We start from the raw sequence: 18,353 nt of genomic DNA on the forward strand, positions 1-18,353 counted from the left end.
CTCAGAATCATCAGCGTTTGTCTCCCGTTGCTGCATTTTAAACCAGAATCTAGGTTGCGAATGAAGCGAAAAACAAGGAAAGTAAAAAAGCGAGATGGAAGAAATGAATCTACTATTTGTTCTGACTTCTGACCCACATGACCCCACCCACTAGTGTTAATTCAGGACAAACTGCGGCGGCTTCAGATTGGGAAACAATAACAACGGTACTGACCGGTAATGTCACTCAGGTGGCGCCTGACAGCAGCAGGCGTAGTGAAGAGAAAGCAGAGGTAGGCGGGACCTCTGACAGTCCACCCAATGACTGGAGTGGTCCTCCTTTGATTGACAGATCTCAGAGGCAAATCTCCTCCTGGATAGAGGCAGCCTGGAGACACTTTGTGTCCAGGACAGGATGGGATCTCATCGGGTCTGAGAGGAGAAAAATGTTATTAGAAATGTTTTGGTTCATGTGAACCATGTCGAATCATGTCTGGCTGGTTTCCCCACCGTGCTTCTGTGGCTGCGGCTCTCTTCCCAAGCTCAGTGCTGCCCAATCCGACCCGGAGGACTCGAAGTCTGAAGCCGAGGGACCTGCTGGCTGCTCGTGGCCAGTTGTGACCGCAAGCTCGTCTTCTGGTCCTGGTCCCGGTTCTGGTTTGGTCGTTCGAAGAGCGCTGAAGACTTTCTCACCCAGCACGACTGGCAGCTCTCTGTGGCGTCACTGAGGGAGGCGGGCCAGCGAGCTGCGAAGCCTCCGTCTACGGAAAGCCCTGAGAAGAAATTTAAATCGTTAGCAGTACAGTGATGTAGTTGTTAATCTCTCATCAGTCAGTGGCGTGCTCCTCCTCTTTTTCTTGCCATAGCATCTTTGTAATTAGTCATTCATCTATCTTGATGTTCCCATGTTGTGTTTACAGCCTGAAGCTGATGCTGAATCACATGTGTTGGTGGAAAGCTCTTCTCTTCTCTAAACATTGGCCTAAAGCAGCATCAGTGTTACAGGAGTGAACAAACAGACTCAGATTTAAATCTTCACTGGACTTTAGCTGCAACTTGCTGCTTGTTCATGTGGTTACTTTGCTCTCAGCTCTGTCACTGGGCCTCAGGAAATCACTCGATCAAAGACGACAAAATATAAAAGCACGCTGATTTTGTTTATTTCACTAAAGAACTTACAATGACTTTGCGAAACTCATATTACAACCTGTGCTATTTGTGAGCTGGAATGTGACAGTTCCCAGTGCAACTATTCACTTTGAAATGTCATAACACAGATAAAGACTCACAAGCAGCTCATCGTAGTGAAATGCAGTAAATCCCTGAAACACCAGCAACTTCTTCCTCAAGCTTCCTTAGCTCCTCCCAGTCAGGAGTATTGTCTGTGTCCTCCTCCTTAAGATGTGTAAATTATAAGGACCAATGAACAACAAGCTGCTTGAACTGTGGAGATGAGTCACTGCAGGGAGTGAACGAGAGGGGGAGGAGCAGATCTGTATCTGTTCAGAGGGAAGTGAACCTGTTCTACAGTCTCCTGGCACCAGCTGAAATGGCGCAACAAGAAAATCAACTGGACAGAGAAATGTTCTGCTGTTCGATCTGTCTGGATCTACTGAAGGATCCGGTGGCTGGCTGTGGACACAGCTACTGTCACAAACTGTATTAACACCCACTGGGACAAAGAGGAGGGAGACAGGAAGCTACAGCTGCCCTGAGTGTAGAGAGACCTTCACACCGAGGCTGTCACAGGAAAAACACCATGTTAGCTGGTTTAGTGGAGGAGCTGAAGACTGGACTCCAAGCTGCTCCTGCTGATCACTGCTATGCTGGACCTGAAGATGTGGCCTGTGATGTCTGCACTGGGGGCTTCAAACTCTCAAGTCCTGTTTGATTGTTTGGCCTCTTATTGTGAAAACACCTCCAGCCTCATCTTCAGTCAGCTCCATTGAAGAAGCACAAGCTGGTGGAGCCCTCGGAAGCTCCAGGAGAACATCACTCTCGTCACGATGAGGTGATGAAGATGTTCTAGCACTGATCAGCAGTCATCCCATCTGTTATCTCTGCTCTGTGGATGAACATAAAGACCACGACACAGTGTCAGCTGCAGCAGAAAGGACTGAGAGGCAGAGAGCTCGGGCTGAGGGAGACAAACAATCAGCAGGGTCAGGACACAGAGAAAGATGTGAAACTGCTTCAGCAGGAGGAGGGAGGCTAAGTCAATGGTTCTGCTGATAAAGCAGTGGAGGACAGTGAGAAAGTCTTCACTGAGCTGATCCGTCTGCTGGAGAAAAGAAGCTCTGATGTGAAGAAAGCAGATCCAGATCCCAGCAGGAAACTGGAAGTGAGTCGAGTCAGAGGCTTCAGGAGAGACTGGAGCAGGAGATCACTGAGCTGAAGAGGAAAGACCATGAACTGGGCAGCTCTCAGACACAAGGATCACAACCAGTTTCTACTTCCCCTCACATCACCCACTCAGTGAATCTCCCTCATCCCAGCATCAGGATCGTCCTCTATGAGTACTTTGAGGGTGTGACAGCAACTGTGTCCCGGGTCAGAGGTGACTACAGGACATTCTAGGTGAGACAGGGACAGAGATTTTACAGATTGTGTCTCAAGTGGATGTTTCTGCCACAACCAGAGCCAGAGACCAAGAGCTGACTTCTTAAGATATTCACAGGAAATCCACACGGATCCAAACACAGTAAACAAACAGCTGTTATTATCGATGGAAACAGAAAAGTAACAAATATGAGTAAAGACAGTCTCTTGCTTATTCTGATCACCTAGACAGATTCACTGGTTGTTGTCAGGTCCTGAGTGAAAGTCTGACTGGACGTTGTTACTGGGAGGTGGAGGTGGGGTGAAGGTGGGAGGTAGTTCGTGTAGCAGTCACAGCCACAGAATATCAGCAGGCAGGAGCTTAGATGTATCTTGATTTGGATTCAATGATAAATCTTGGATGTTATATTGTGATGGAAACAGTTACTGCTTTTATTACAACAGCATCAACACTCAGTGTCAGGTCCTCTGTCCTCCAGAATAGGAGTGTACCTGGATCCCAGTGCAGGTGTTCCTGTCCTTCTACAGCGTCTCTGACACCCATGACTCTCCTCCACAGAGTCCAGACCACATTCACTCAGCCTCTATGCTGGAGTTAGGGTTAGTTATTGCTGGATCCACAGCTGAGTTCTGTAAACTCAAATGAGCCGAGTCATTAAAAGCAGTGATTTAGATTCTGTGTGTAAATCTTTGCCTTCTTTTGTCTCCCATGTTTGTTGATCAAAGTTAGGTAAGTGGTGACGTTTCTGCTCGCACAAAAGATCAGCTATCAATCAAACACTGACCTTCCTTTATCACACATATTCAGTTCTCACTTTGTAAAGACAGAAATCTATAGTACACTGACATGAATGTGTTTGAAAGAACTGATGTTGCTGTTTTCCTAGATAAAAGTAGAAATCAGGTTGTGTGATATTTTAGAACCTGTGTTGATCCTGATCCTCATCAATGGGAATGATTCTTTGTTCTTTTCTTTTCCCCTTGAGACGGAGGTGAAACAAACTTGTTAATATGTCCATGAAATCACTGAACAAGAGTCACTGAACAGACTTTACTGATGAAGTGATCAATGAACTCAGAGCGTCAACATGTCCAACAGACCAACTGCACTCTGGTTGATTTACAGAGCATCAGTGTTATGGGATGTTTGGTCACATTGCCAAATGTGGAACCTGGTTGTTTTATCACGGCTCATCTCTGTAAAGTGTAAGATCCCTGCGTCCTCGTTGTATTTACATATTTAGGTGAGCGGGCATATTGATCTGCTGCTGCGTAGGTTTCTGTTCTTTTTGATTTTCCTGATCTGAACCAGCAGTTCCATTGGAGAGTGTCTGATCGGAGTCCTCTGAGGTTGTCCTGCAGCTCTCATCACGTGTGTTTCTTATACATGTGATTATACATTTAAATCTCATATATGTATAAAGCATTGAGAATCTAATGTGTGAAGAAGCTGAAAGTTGAAATAAAAGAATAAATCCGATCGGTTCTTGTCTTCATTCAGGATCTCATTTCAAAGCTGATGGAGACAAAGTGAAACTCCTGTGAGAGAATAACTGAGGCAGTTTCCTCCTGAAACTCCACAAACCTCCAGTCGCTGCATGTTCAGTCTCTGTCTTTTCAGGAAGATCACAGAGAAAAAAACTTTTAAATGTGGTCTTTTAAACATGAATCATTATCATCAAAGGCTATTTTAGTTAGTAAATAGTCTCAGATCAAAAATAGATTGTCCCTCACTGAGACCTGGCTGCATCCTGATGAATATGTCCCAGGTCTAAATGAATATACCCCGGGTTAGGGTTAACCAAGTCAGGCTGCTGGTTTATCTCCTGCATTTCCTTCAGCTACAAGTCGGATTATGTAGGGAGACTGCAGATGTCAGGACTCTCCGGTCCTGAGAGCGAGCATCTTCGGTCTGTGGATAACAATCAAGCCGTTGGAACAATGAGTGGATTCAGAGGGGAAACTTTGGAGTGCTTTACTTTGAAGCAAGGTTCGGAGAAAGTGTTGTAAATACATTTGTGTCATAGACAGATAAACATTTGGTTCACCTTAGAATAAACAGAAAATGATCTTTCACTTGAGTTTTAATGTTATCAGTGAATTTATATCACAAACAAATGGTTGCAACACTTTCTGTAAGCCTTTTCCAAAATAAAAACACTCAGAAGTTCATTAATGATATCCATTCCCCTTGTTTAAAAGTTTTTATTGTGAAATATTTGCAGGAGCAATTACTACACGGCTTCATGCTGTGTGGTACTGTTCATTGGAGTACAAGGGACTTCTTTCATACAAGGTAATAACATCATATTTGTGGCCATATTCCAAATCAAAGCCTATATGTAAAAACATTGTGCTGCTGTGTAGCTCTACTCTACAGAACATGATGTGGAACTGAGAAGCTACATATTTTGCATTGTAAATATGAATTGATATTCATTTGAATATAGATAAACTGAATAGAAAAGTTGCACAACTGCCTCTTTGTGTATATTTGTTTCTTGTACATTCAGCCTTCAACAAGTGCAAAATAATAAATACTAGCCCTCCTAGAATGGGTTTGTTGGAAGATGTCAGGGTTTTGTCTAAACTGCGTTTGCAGATTAAAGAAAAGTGATCTTGGGCTCGAAAAGGTTGGTGAGTCACTGATTTTAGACAATTTACTGATGAAACTGTGATCAACACTGCAGTCAGTTCATTAGTGAATGTTTTGGTCATTTCTGACATCTAGAGATTATTTCAATTTCCAAATTAAAATACTTAGTTTACAGTTTTCAGCACAGAGACTTTACATGGATACAGAGAGAGGGGGAATTCAAATGAACAGTTGTAATAGTGCTGTCACAAGAAAGTCACATTTCACGTATGTAGGATCGTATAACATGTACAGTAACAACAATCAGATCAAAATTCATATTTAAATGTCTTTCAGAAACTTCAAAAGTATTGAATAGAAAAAAACATTCAACTTTGATCATTTAAACTGCATGAATTGACTGTTGGCCACCAGGAGGCAGCAGATAAAAACAACATGAAACAGTTGCATGTTTGTCACATCAGGCAGTGACAGAACTGGGTTTCATGCCCAGTGTTCAGCTCTTTTAGCTCACGTTTTAGTCTCCACCTCCTCAAAAACTCCGGACTCATAGTTTTGGCTGTAAAACTAAAACCAGGAGCTAGAAAGAAGCTAAAGAGTTTAGTGGAGCGGATCCATCATTCATATAAAAACATTTGCAACTTTAAATGCAAAGATATACTCATACTGGCAGTAGTAAAAATATCATTATATAGATGTTTAAACATTGATATAGGTGATGTAACATTTCTAAGTGTCCGATTTCAACCGATTTGGCACTTTGGTGAATATTACGATACACATCACATCACATTTAAGATTTTAACACACAGTCAGTGTGAATTCACAGCAGTGAGGGAGAAGTAACTGGAGTGTTGATGCTAGTTAGCTGCCACCAGTAAAAAACTATAAAAGGATTTTTTGTCCAAAGTTAACTCTGAATTTTCAGTTTCACACAAAAATCGACTGATGCAGTTTTAAAGCAACACGTGCAGCTTTTAACTCTTTAAAGCAGCAATTAAAAGTGAGTTCGATGGATTTCAGTGCCCGTGAATATGAGAATGGTCCCTGACCCACATACCTAAACACAAACAGGCAGTGATTCAGAGATCAGGTGCTATGACATGCCCAGAATGGGTGTTTCCCAGAATCTGTCTCGGGCCCTCCTCTATTCACTGCTTCACTTTGTTTACCTTCAACCATCCAGCTTGATTAAAATGAGTTTGATGATTAGGTGTAAATATGAAGTATTCATAACCCTCATCCTTTCGCACACAGAGCCCAACAGAACTAATCACCATGTGTGGCTGCAGAAATGCTGTTGCTCAGTAACAGTTACACAGTGTTGCTTTAAATTCCAGATTTCAATGTGGAACTTTTTTAAAGGCACGAGATTGTTTCTTTATTATTAATTATTTATATTGTCATTTGGGGGTAAACTCAGTTCAGTTTCCTGCAGATATAAATTCCAGGTAGATAAACTAGAACGTTTTGTGCGTTTGTGTTTTTTAAATAGGCATGTAAACTCAGCGGCAGCTCACTGTTGTTTCTCTCTTCTTTTCTTTGCAGAGAATTTGTTCTCAAGGCGCTGAACATCGAGGTTTTGTCACTTTGGACCCAAACAAGCCAAGTTCCAGCTGAGATCAACAGAATATGTGTTTACAGTCTTTTAAAAATACATCAGGGACATTTGGATGATTATTATTTATCTCCCATCTAAACTACAGTGACTCGTGTCGCCATGTTGATCAGAGTTCCTTCAGCATTTTATCAGAAACAAACTGTCAAGCAGTTCGAAAACTACTCTCGGCTCATCGATTTCCAATTTTACAGTTTCATATTCACTTGGACTTTTCTCTCAGTCGTCCACCTGACTTTAATATTCAGAGACCTTCAGGGAGGACTTGATGTAAAATACTAAGCAACATCACACTGATTTTCCAGCAGAATTTTCAAACAGTTGTTTGCTATAAAAATGTTTTCCGGAGCTCAGAGCCTTGGTCTTTGCAGAGCAACTCACATGCAAACATTTAGTGACCGAGATACATATTTTGACAGAGTTTCCATCAGACCTTCTCCTCTTTCTCTCCTCCAGTTTAGAAATTATCTTCCGTTTCTTCGTTTACTCATTTCTGGATGTGATGTCTAAGAAACAGAATGGAAAGCGTTAACGTCACGTCTTTCGCTGGCAGTCGATGGAATGGAGGGACATTTTACAGGGGTTTTTGACTCTCACCTCCGTCTTGCCCTCCTCCACTCGCCCATCGTGACCGTCAGGACTGAAAGACACAAAACTACAGATAAAAACTTTCCTTTCAAACATCTCAGTGTGAGAAGAGTTTTCAAAGCAGTATTAGTGATTTCAAAGAAAATAAATCGTTTTTAAATCTACAGTTGTCACATAAAAAATTAAGAATAATGAAGTATTTTCATTTTCTCTGGACACTTGAGGTCATGTAAACTTTGCTGCTTTAAAATGAAGATCAAATGAATCAAAATAACAAAATTAATATTAACAACTAACATTTGTGTGAGTTGTGATATACTCACACATAGGAATTATGATCGTCACTTGAACACGGTTGAAGTCACAGTGTTATCCACCACAAACACTGTGAGAAAAGCAGATTCTGTCAGAAAACATTTCAAAACAAATAATGAAGTTTAACAAACATAATCCTGTGGTTGTACCCCCACCTGGTAACCTGATATACTACATTCAAAATAATGTGAAGAAATTCTCTAAAGCCAGACTTGAGATGTTTGTTAATGCACCTTGACGTTGATGTTCCAGGGCCAAAAACCTTTCTAGTCCAAATCGAGATCAGTTCATCTGTGAGGCCAAGTGAACATGTGCGTCAGAATTTGAGATTCTCTCAGGGGTGTGAACTTTGAATGTTGTGTTCTAAGCAGACCAGTCGACCTGGAAACATAACGCCTCTGCTCAGTGGCTGTGCAGAGCACATAGATATAAAAGTTTACCTCGAGTAAAGTTGAGAAGATGAGAGCGGAGAAGATGAGGAGGAGAAGGCCTTCATCGTTAACCCTGAAACAAAAATACAAACACAATCACGTCAGATCTAGGCTGAGGCAGCGTCCCTGATGAACAAGCTAACGTGTCCAGATATCATCGCTCAGAATCATCAGCGTTTGTCTTCGTTGCTAAATTTTAAACAGAATCTGAGATTTGAGAATGAAACGAAAAACAAGGAAAGTAAAAAAAACGAGATGGAAGAAGCCAGATCTACTGTTGTTCTGACTTCTGACCCATGACCCCACCCACTAAGGTGTTAATTCAGGACAAACTACCTTGGCTGAATTGGAAACAATAACAACGATGCTGACCCGGTGTGCTCAGGTGACGCCTGACAGCAGCAGGCATTAGTGAAGAAAGCAGTGTGGGACCTCTGACAGTCACCCAGCTGACTGGGGCGAACTGCTCCTTTGATTGACAGATCTCGACAAATCTCCTCTGGATGAGCAGCCTGGGGCGGAGACACTTTGTCCAGGACAGGATGGGATCTCTGCGGGTCTGAGAGGAGAAAATGTCTTGTTAGAAATGTTTGGTTCATGAACCATATCACAGATCATGTCGGGCTGAACTTCACCGTATGCAGGCTGCGGCTCTCTTCAACTCAGTGCTGCCCAATCAAACCCAGAGGACTCGTCCGGCCGAGGACCTGCTGGCTGCTCGTGGCCCAGTTGTGACTTCGCTGCGTCTTCGAGTTCCTGGTTCCCGGTTCTGGTTTGGTCCCGTTCCGGCGCCCCTGAGGCACCTCTCACCCAGCCACGACCCAGCTCTCTGTGGCGTCACTGAGGCGGGCCCAGCGAGCTGCAGACCTCGTCTGACGGAAAACCCTGAGAAGAAGAAATTTAAATCGATTAGCAGTGATGATGTCGTTGTTAATCATCAGTCAGTGGCGTGCTCCTCCTCTATTTTCTTGCCCTTAGCATCTTGTATTAGTCATTCATCTACTCTTGATGTTCCCATGTTGTGTTTACAGCCTGAAAGCTGATGTGAATCACATGTGTTGAGTGGAAATCTTCTCTTCTCCTCGTGGCCCCTGAAAGCAGCATCAGTGTTACAGGAGTGAACAAACAGACTCAGATTTAATCTTCACTGAGACTTTAAGCTGCAACTTGCTGCTTGTTCATGTAGTTACTTTGCTCTCAGCTCGTCACTGGGCCTCAGGAAACCTTTCGATCAAAGCGACAAAATATAAAACGCTGATTTTGTTTTTATTTCTAAAGAACTTTAATGACTTTACTGGAAACTCATATTACAACCTGTGCTGTTGTGAGCTGAATGTGACCGTTCCCAGGCAGCTATTCACTTTGAAATGTGCTAACACAGATAAAGACTCACAAGCAGCTCATCGTAGTAAAATGCAATCAAATCACAAACACCAACAACTTCTTCCTCAAACACAACCAACTCCTCCCCAGTCAGGACATGTCTGTGTCTCCTCCCTTCACAGGTGTGTGTAAGTGTAGAACCAGTGGCAGACAACAAGCTGTGAACTGTGGGAGATGAGTCACTGCAGGGGAGTGAACAGAGGAGGAGCAGAGATCTGTATCTGTTCGGAAGTGAACCTGTTCTACAGTCTCTGCTTTCCAGCTGAAATGGCGCAGCAAGAAAGTCAACTGTACAGAAGATTCTGCTGTTCGTCTGTCTGGATCTACTGAAGGATCCGGTGACTACTACAGCTGTGGACACAGCTACTGTAAGCTGTATTAACACCCACTGGGACAAAGAGGAGGGAGAGAGGAAGCTACAGCTGCCCTCAGTGTAGAGAGACCTTCACACACGAGGCCTGTCCTGGTGAAAGCACCATGTTAGCTGATTCACTGGAGGGCTGAAGACTTGGACTCCAAGCTGCAGCCTGCTGATCACTGCTATACTTTGGACCTGAAGATGTGGCCCTGTGATATCTGCACTGGGGAGAGAAAACTGAAAGCTCTCAAGTCCCCTGTTTGTAGTTTTGTTTGGCCTCTTATTGTGAAAAACACCTCAGCCTCATCTTCAGTCAGCTCCATTGAAGAAGCACAAGCTGGTGGGAGGCCTAGGAGCTCCAGGAGAACATCTGCTCGTCTGCGATGAGGTGATGAAGATGTTCTGCGCACTGATCAGCAGTGTATCTGTTATCTCTCTGCCTGCATGGATGAACATAAAGACCATGACACAGTGTCAGCTGCAGCAGAAGGACTGAGAGGCAGAGAGAGCTCGAGGCTCGAGGAGACCGACAATCCAGCAGAGTCCAGGACACAGAAGACGTGAAGCTGCTTCAAAGCAGGAGGAGGAGACGTCAATGGCTCTGCTGATAAAGCAGTGGAGGTTAGTGAAGATCTTCACTGAGCTGATCCGTCTGCTGAAGAAAGAAGCTCTGATGTGAAGCAGCAGATCAGATCCCAACAGGAAACTGAAGTGAGTCGAGTCAGAGAAGCTTCAGGAGAGACTGGAGCAGGAGATCACTGAGCTGAAGAGAAGACCATGAACTGAAGCAGCTCTCAGACACAGAGGATCACAACCAGTTTCTACTGGCTACCCTCACTGTACCCTCAGGTGAATCTACACACTCATCAGCATCAGGATCCGTCCTCGGAGGTACTTTGAGGGCGTGGTGACAGCAACTAATCCCAGGTCAAAGTCGACTACAGGACATTCTGAGTGAGACAGAGACAGAGATTTTACAGATTATTGTCTCAAGTGGATGTTTACTGCCACAACCAGAGCCAAGAGACCAGAGCTATGTTGTTACTGGGAGGTGGAGGTGGAGGAGGAGGTGATAGGAGGAGTTGGTGTAGCAGTCACATACAAGAATATCAGCAGAGCACGAAACTCAGATGTATGTAGATTTGGATTCAATGATAAATCTTGGATGTTATATTGGTGGTGAAAACAGTTATATCTTTTATTACAACAGCATCAGGACTCCAGTGTCAGGTCCTCTGTCCTCCAGAGTAGGAGTGTACCTGGATCCCAGTGCAGGTGTTCTGTCCTTCTACAGCGTCTCTGGCACCATGACTCTCCTCCACAGAGTCCAGACCACATCTCTGTAAAGTGTGAATCCACTCGTCCTCGTTGTATTTACATATTTAGTGAACGGGCATATTGATCTGCTGCTGCGTACGTTTCTGTTCTTTTGATTTTCCTGATCTGAACCAGCAGTTCCATTGGAGAGTGTCCTGATCGAGTCCTCTGAGGGTTTGTCCTGCAGCTCTCATCACATGTGTTTCTTATACATGTCTATATACATTTAAATCTCTTATATATGTATAAAGCATTGAAATGTAATGTGTGAAGAAGCTGAAAGTTGAAATAAAGAATAAATCCAGTCGGTTCTTTTGTCTTCATTCCAGGATCTCATTCAAAGCTGATGGAGACAAAGTGAAACTCCTGTGAGAGAATAACTGAGGCAGTTTCCTCCTGAAACTCAAGTTTGTGGTGAAAATCCATCAAGTCATTTTTCAGAATGAGACAGAAGTTCAGTGTTTAACACAGACGGTGACGTGTGCAGGGCGAAGTCGTCATGTGAGTTTCACTGATACGCATGTCTCCTAGCAACCGGGACAGATGGCCCACACCCTTGGCTCCGGACGGCAGCTGATGTCAGAGGTGAGGAATTTGCAGCTATTAAACCTGCGTCTATGACCTCAGTGCTACAAAGACATGTTGGAGAAGAGTGTGTGTGTCTGTGTGTGTAACTGTTGTCATTAAAAGTCGAGAACAGGTTTGTCTGAGCTGCCAGTTTCCAACCGTGTTGAACACAACAACTCTCTGTACTTTAAACGCTTGATTCAAAGAGCAGTTGTTCTTATATATATTAAATAATAATGCTGTGAATTACAGAATTATGGGGCTAAAACATGTGAAATGGAAAAATAGATTTGACACAAAATAGAATCCTAACTTCTGTAGATATTGTCTAACTGTCGCTCTTATCACACTGGATGTGAAGTTATATTTACCTCCGTGTGGCAGCTCTGTCTGTATGAACCTATCTGCACACGTACCCTGTTACTTCCTGGATGTGTCCATCATCGGAACTCCTGCTTTTAAGAGCTCGTTTAGAGACGGATCATGTGACAAAGAAAAGTTAATGAGGTTTGATATTTTACAGTTTCACCATAAACTTTATAATAAATGAAGCATCGCGTTACTTCATGCAGGACACGGAGTCACGTGATCAGCTATCATAAGCTGTCAGCTACTGTTCATGGCTGCTCGTCTTCATGTCCCATAATGTCCCATAATGTCCCATCATGTCCCATCATGTGTCATTATGTCCCATCATGTCTCATTATGTCTCGTCATGTCCCATCATGTCTCATTATGTCTCGTCATGTCCCATCATGTGTCATTATGTCTCTTCATGTCCCATCATGTGTCATCATGTCTCTTCATGTCTCTTCATGTCTGCTGTTCCCCTGTCTCTCCTTCCTCCGCCCTAACTAACCTACATCGAAGAAGAAGTGTCGTAGTTTCCGCTAACGCCGGGGCTGCTGTTCGGGCTAGCTGTTCGGGCTAGCTGCTCAGGCTAGCTGCTCGGGCTAGCTGCTCAGGCTAGCTCTAGCACCTCCGCTAAACGAGCTCTACGCCATCGGTACACAGGATGAAGACCCCGTCCTCCCTCACCCGCCTCCATGTCCTGCAGAACCGAGACAACTCTCCACAAACCTCCACTCCGCCTCCAGGGCCGTCTGCTGCTTTTGCCGCCAAAACAGCAGTCAGCAATGCCAATCGACATCATGCCGCACAAAACTCTGGGAACTATGGCAAGCCACCATGGACCAATACGTCACTCACGTCATGTAAAAAAACAGCGTAAAAAGCTGCACCCCCGGGGGGTTTACTACGAGTTCCATTCTTCCACCTGCTGCTGCAGCGTCTCCTCAGCTTCATCTATTAGCTTTGAAAAACAAACAAGTTCCTGTCTAAGGAGAGAAGGGCTCCACGATGGGGCCATTTGATGATCCTCCATTTCACATATTTCACATAAATCCTATAGCGACTTGGAAATACTCAGGTAAACGTCTGAGTATAGATTTGTCAGCCCCCCCCCCCATGATGATACCTTTCTGTCAGACTAACCTCCGGCTGTCGTAGCCGCCCCTGCATTTTCAATACTCTTTCAGAAGCCCTTTGTCGGATATCGCACACTAATCATTGCAACTTAGATTTGTTCTTCACCTACTTGACGATTTCCGAGTCTCAGACAAATAGATTCATTAATGTGCTGAAAAGATGTTTTTAAGCAGTTACGTGTTCAGCTCTCAGAAGAGAAAACTCAAGGCCCTTTAAAACGATGGGTCCTTCGGCCTCTCATGAGACAGCGACCTTATGCAAGCATCACTCCCCCTACAAAGCTGGTGCAGACTAATATCTGCGAAACACTTTCAAATATCTTTCTTTTGAATGGCTCGCTCTCACCTGACCAGGTTCTCCTTGTAGGACACGTTGGTTTTGCAGGGCGTCAGCGACACGTTTCCGTCATCGTCCCAGGAGAAGCTGTCCTCTGTGACGGTGTAGTACCCGTTGGTGAGGAGGCGCGGGGAGCGGCGGCAGCAGCAGGGGTCACCGCCGTCCACCGAGGAGTAACAGACGTATGAGGAGTCGGGAGAGAGGAGAGACACGTCGAGGCTGAGGGAGACGCAGACAGGAGCAGGTTAGCGTCAGGGACACCAGCGTAAAGTGAAGAGTTCCACTGATACAGGATCTGTTGCTCTGTTGTTGTGGAGATGACTCCTGGTTTTATCATTTGAGTGGAGATCAAGACTAGAAAAACACTTTATAAATACAGACCATATTAATATTGTTGGTGTAAAAACGTGTGTGGCAGCAGAAAATGTTTTCACATTTGTCTATGTGGTTGAGGGATTTGGTGTTCTTCTTAAAATTGGAGAAAATTAATTCTAATTCCTTTTCCTTTTGGTCTTTTTGTATTTAATTATTATTATCATTATTATTATTATTATTATTATTATTGTGTGTGTATGTTTTTTTTCTTCCTTTTTCCTTTAAACAATACCATCCTGTAATTTGTTAACTTATTTAGCTTAGACTCCTCGAGTTATTAATATGGCAATGTACTTTCTGCATCGAGGCAGTGCAGGGTGTGGGGGTGGGTGGGGAATGTAAAAATGACATGTACATTGTATTACTGCATTCCTCGTGCTTTTGAGAATAAAAATAATATATTAAAAAAAAGAAAACATGTTCACCTCTGACAGGAGTGATTCGCCCGCAACCTTCGTTTAATCGGTGAACCTGAACAACAGAGAACACACTGTACACACACACACACACACACACACACACACACACACACACACACACACACACACACACACACACACACACACACACAGTTCCACATTTTCTTTCTCAGATGTACAACACGACTTCAAGAGGAGCTTGAAGATATAGAGATAACCAGGTCACAATCCTCAGTTCGTCAGTTTTTCATAAATAATCTGAACTCTGACTTCAGTTTTCCAGATGTGAAGAAACCGTCTTTCTGCTGATATATTTTCTATATTTGTTCAGAAACCGTTTAAAACACGCCAGTGAGTCACAGTGACACTGGATCACATGTTCCTTCAGTCACACACACACACACGTCTCTCTATAGTTGTGAGGACATAACACATTCCCCAGCCCCTCACCCTGATCTTAACCATCACAGCTAAATGCATAACTCTAACTTTAACCTAAACCTGATTCTAACCCTCAAACAGCCCATTGAATTTGTGAGGACCAGACAAAATGTCCTTACAATGATGTAACCGACGTTGGCCTCATAACTATAGATAGACCCACACACACCAGTAGGAGGAGCCAGACATTCCTGATTCTTTCACTTGTGTAAATTTTGTCAACGTGAACACACACAGTGCAGGAATGTGACTGACAGGAAGTCTGTTGTTCTGTGGCTCCTGTTAACAAAAAGGGTTTGTGCAGATGTGTTGTGCGTTATGTAGAGTGTCGTCGCCGACGTACTCGTCACAGCTCCAGAGAAGAACAGGGCCATGTTTGTCTGCAGCAGCGTCTCTGCTGTGGATCTGTGAAAGACATTAGAAACGAGGAGGCGGAGTGAGAAACATTCAGCCGACAGAAAAAAGAACAGAACAACACAGCTCCTCCCCCGCTCTCCCTTTTCCTGTTCAGACCTTTTCATTAGACAAGTTGCAGTTCAAGTCCAGAACAAACCAGGTCGATGGTGAGAAACTACTTTACACGAGACTTCACAGCAAAGAAATCTGTCCGAAGACGAACTTCCAGAAAAGTCCTGGCTGTAGATTAGTTTCCTAAATGTTCTTTTAAGGTTCATAACAAAGTGTTTTCAGGGTTAAACACAAAAACTCAGTTACTTTCAAGATCTGGTTATTTAAGGACTAAATCAAAGATGTGTAGTAAGATATATCATTATTGTTATAATAAACAATGGTAACTATAAGGTCTGAAAACAAAGTGTAAAACTTGGCTTTTCTTTGTTACCATCACTTTTAAACTCTTTTATTTGTTTATTTCTCTTTACATTAATTATCAATCTTTTAATTTGTTGTCTTGTTATTTGATCTTCATGTATTTATTCACTGATGTGTTTGCAGACGTAGTTATTACTAATAAATGTAGTATTTGAGTGTGTTGTGAAAAGTACAAATCTAGATTCGAATTTTAGATTCAAATAACACGTTCTTTTATTGTTTTATTATAATGATCCTGTGTTGTGCAGAAATTAACAACATGTCTCTCAACCACAGACTGTAAATAAAGACAAAGACAATTCATCTGAGTCGCCCCCTGGTGGCTGGGTGCAGCATAGGTCATAATGCTGCCTATGTCCCAGCAGGGGGGACATGGACCAAAATAAAAAACCAGAGTAGACGTTAAATAAATGTTTGTTGAAGATGGTTTCTGTCATTTCAGGTCGTTCTTATCTCACTGATATGTTTCTGATCAGAATGGTCTGATGACATCATCGGCGCAAGATGGCAGCGTTCGTATCCGAGATATTTTGGCCTTATTTCTGGGTAGTGGGGGGAAGTGGAGACGCGTCGTCCGTCTTTATTTACACTCGACAGGTCTCTGCTCCGAGCCCACTGGTTCCGACTAAAGACGCCAATCTTTTAAGTCACAAATATTTTCTTGAAAAGGTTGAGTTGTTTCCTCCGAATCGTGGTGCGTGTGTTTGGGTCAAGAAGAAAAGTGTAAAATCTACCAGGTGGGACAGAAGAAGTCGAGTCCGGCACAAAGTTTCTTTCTAGTGACTTCAGCTCTTTTAAAATGCACCATCCATCCTGATCTGCTCCTCAGTAACTTATCAAAGCTCAGTTCAGTTAAACCCTGCAGAGCTGATCCCTCCAGTCTGAGCACCGAGGGATTAAGTGAATTAACGTCCAACAGGCTAATCAAAGTCTAATCCCGGCTGATCAGACTGCAGAAAAAGTGCAGGTCATTTTCAAGGACGTTTCTTGAAACCTCACCTTTAAACTTGTTGCTGCTCAGAGGAGACGTCGCTGCGGCCTCCAGTTTTCAGCTGAGAGTTTTCTTGTTGTGGTTCTCTCACATCCTGCAGCAGCAGAGAGAAGCTGCAGGAGAAAGGAAAACAGAGGGGCTGTGACTCTGAGCTCATGTTTCCTGTTAACTCTGCGTCTGCTGGACACAGCTGCAGCTCCGCCCGTCACACGGACCACACTTCAGGCTCTGTGTCCAGTCGCTGCAGATGCTTTTATTTCTATTCTTAGAACGAGGAGAGAAATCAGGAAACGTGTTTACATTCTGTGCAGTGTGATCGAACATCAGCTCATCAGACGTCTCTTCTTTCTACTCATCCTCTCATCAGGAGCCCGACTCAGATTAAACAAGTTCATTTCTACGACACCGTTCACAGACACTGAGCTCCACCATCAAAGAGTCGGATCAAAACACTGAGCATTGTTCATTCCTCCACACTGGCGACACCTAGTGGCCAGAGGCATTTTGCTTTTGATAGCTCAAGAACACCTTAAAGGGGACATAGCATGCAAATTCCACTTTGTTAGTGCTTCTACAGGTTAATGTGGGTATCTGGCTCATGTCTACCAACCCAAAACTCTGGGAAAAACACTCGCATGTTTTGTTATAGTTCCTCTAAGTCAGAAACGTCATGCTTGAGCGACTCGATTGCGCTTCCTGGGTATTGTGTCGTAACAAGGAACTGGAAGTCTCCTACATGGTCTTGGCCACCCCCCTTGCCCCCCGTCCCCCACACTCGTTACTTCGGGTTTACACCGGAGGCAGCGAGGCAGCGCAGCGCCGTTCCCAAGCACGCAGCCGGGCTGTTCACCGGGGCGAGCATTTCTCCGCTGGTCAGCCCGCGATTCACTCACATGTGGCATTTGTCTGGATCGTTGGGACTGGGAGGCTGCAGCAGCTGCTCGGGAGCGACCGCTCGCTCTCCCGTGCGTGAGCTGGAATTTGTGTCAGCGCCACGCAGCCGGCAGTGTGGAGGACTTCCGCAGTGTTCAGCGCTACTGTAACCCCGAACCCGACATTCAATGGGTACAACAACAAGCGGAGAAAGCAGAATCGCGGGCTGACCTTATATGTACAGTCTATGGGGCTGACCAGCGGAGAAATGCTCGTCCGTGTGAACAGCCAGGCGGCTGCGGCTAGAAGCGGCGCTGCGCTGCCCCATAGCGGTCTTCCACACTGCCAGCTGTGTGGAAGACTTCCACGATGTTCAGCTCTACTGTATGCGGGTTACAGTAGTTCCGAGTTACAGTAGTTCCGTTACAAGTTCCGCCGAGTAGTTCGTTCGCGGGTTACAGTAGTTCGCCGGGTTACAGTAGTTCCGCGGTTACAGTAGTTCGCCGGGTACACCGGACGCGGAAGTGCCGCTGCGAGGCAGCGCAGCGGGTTCTCCAGCACGCAGCCGCCTGGCTGTTCACGGGGCGAGCATTTCTCCGCTGGTCAGCCCCATAGACTGTATATATAAGGTCAGCCCGCGATTCTGCTTTCTCCGCTTGTTGTTGTACCCGTTGAATGTCGGGGTTCGGGGGTAAATGATGGTCTTCATAGCCCCCCCCACCTCTCTTTCTCTCTCTGTCTGTCTGCTTGTGTGCTTGTAGTGGATGGGCAGAGGGGACATTTAATTATGTGATTGGGAAAATTAAAACTCCAGGACAACAAGGGAATACAAAGTATGGGATGCATATTTGATAATTTATATCATATAAAATATGTAATTTATATCGT

General features: G+C 44.2%; 1 pseudogene; it reads right to left on the reverse strand.

Annotated features, from left to right (window-relative positions):
• Positions 1-222: 222 nt before the first annotated feature.
• Positions 223-16,585, reverse strand: LOC118117642 (annotated as a pseudogene).
• Positions 16,586-18,353: the final 1,768 nt, after the last annotated feature.

Source organism: Hippoglossus stenolepis, chromosome 11 (assembly GCF_022539355.2).
Source record: "Hippoglossus stenolepis isolate QCI-W04-F060 chromosome 11, HSTE1.2, whole genome shotgun sequence".
In the NCBI taxonomy this organism is placed as follows: domain Eukaryota; kingdom Metazoa; phylum Chordata; class Actinopteri; order Pleuronectiformes; family Pleuronectidae; genus Hippoglossus; species Hippoglossus stenolepis.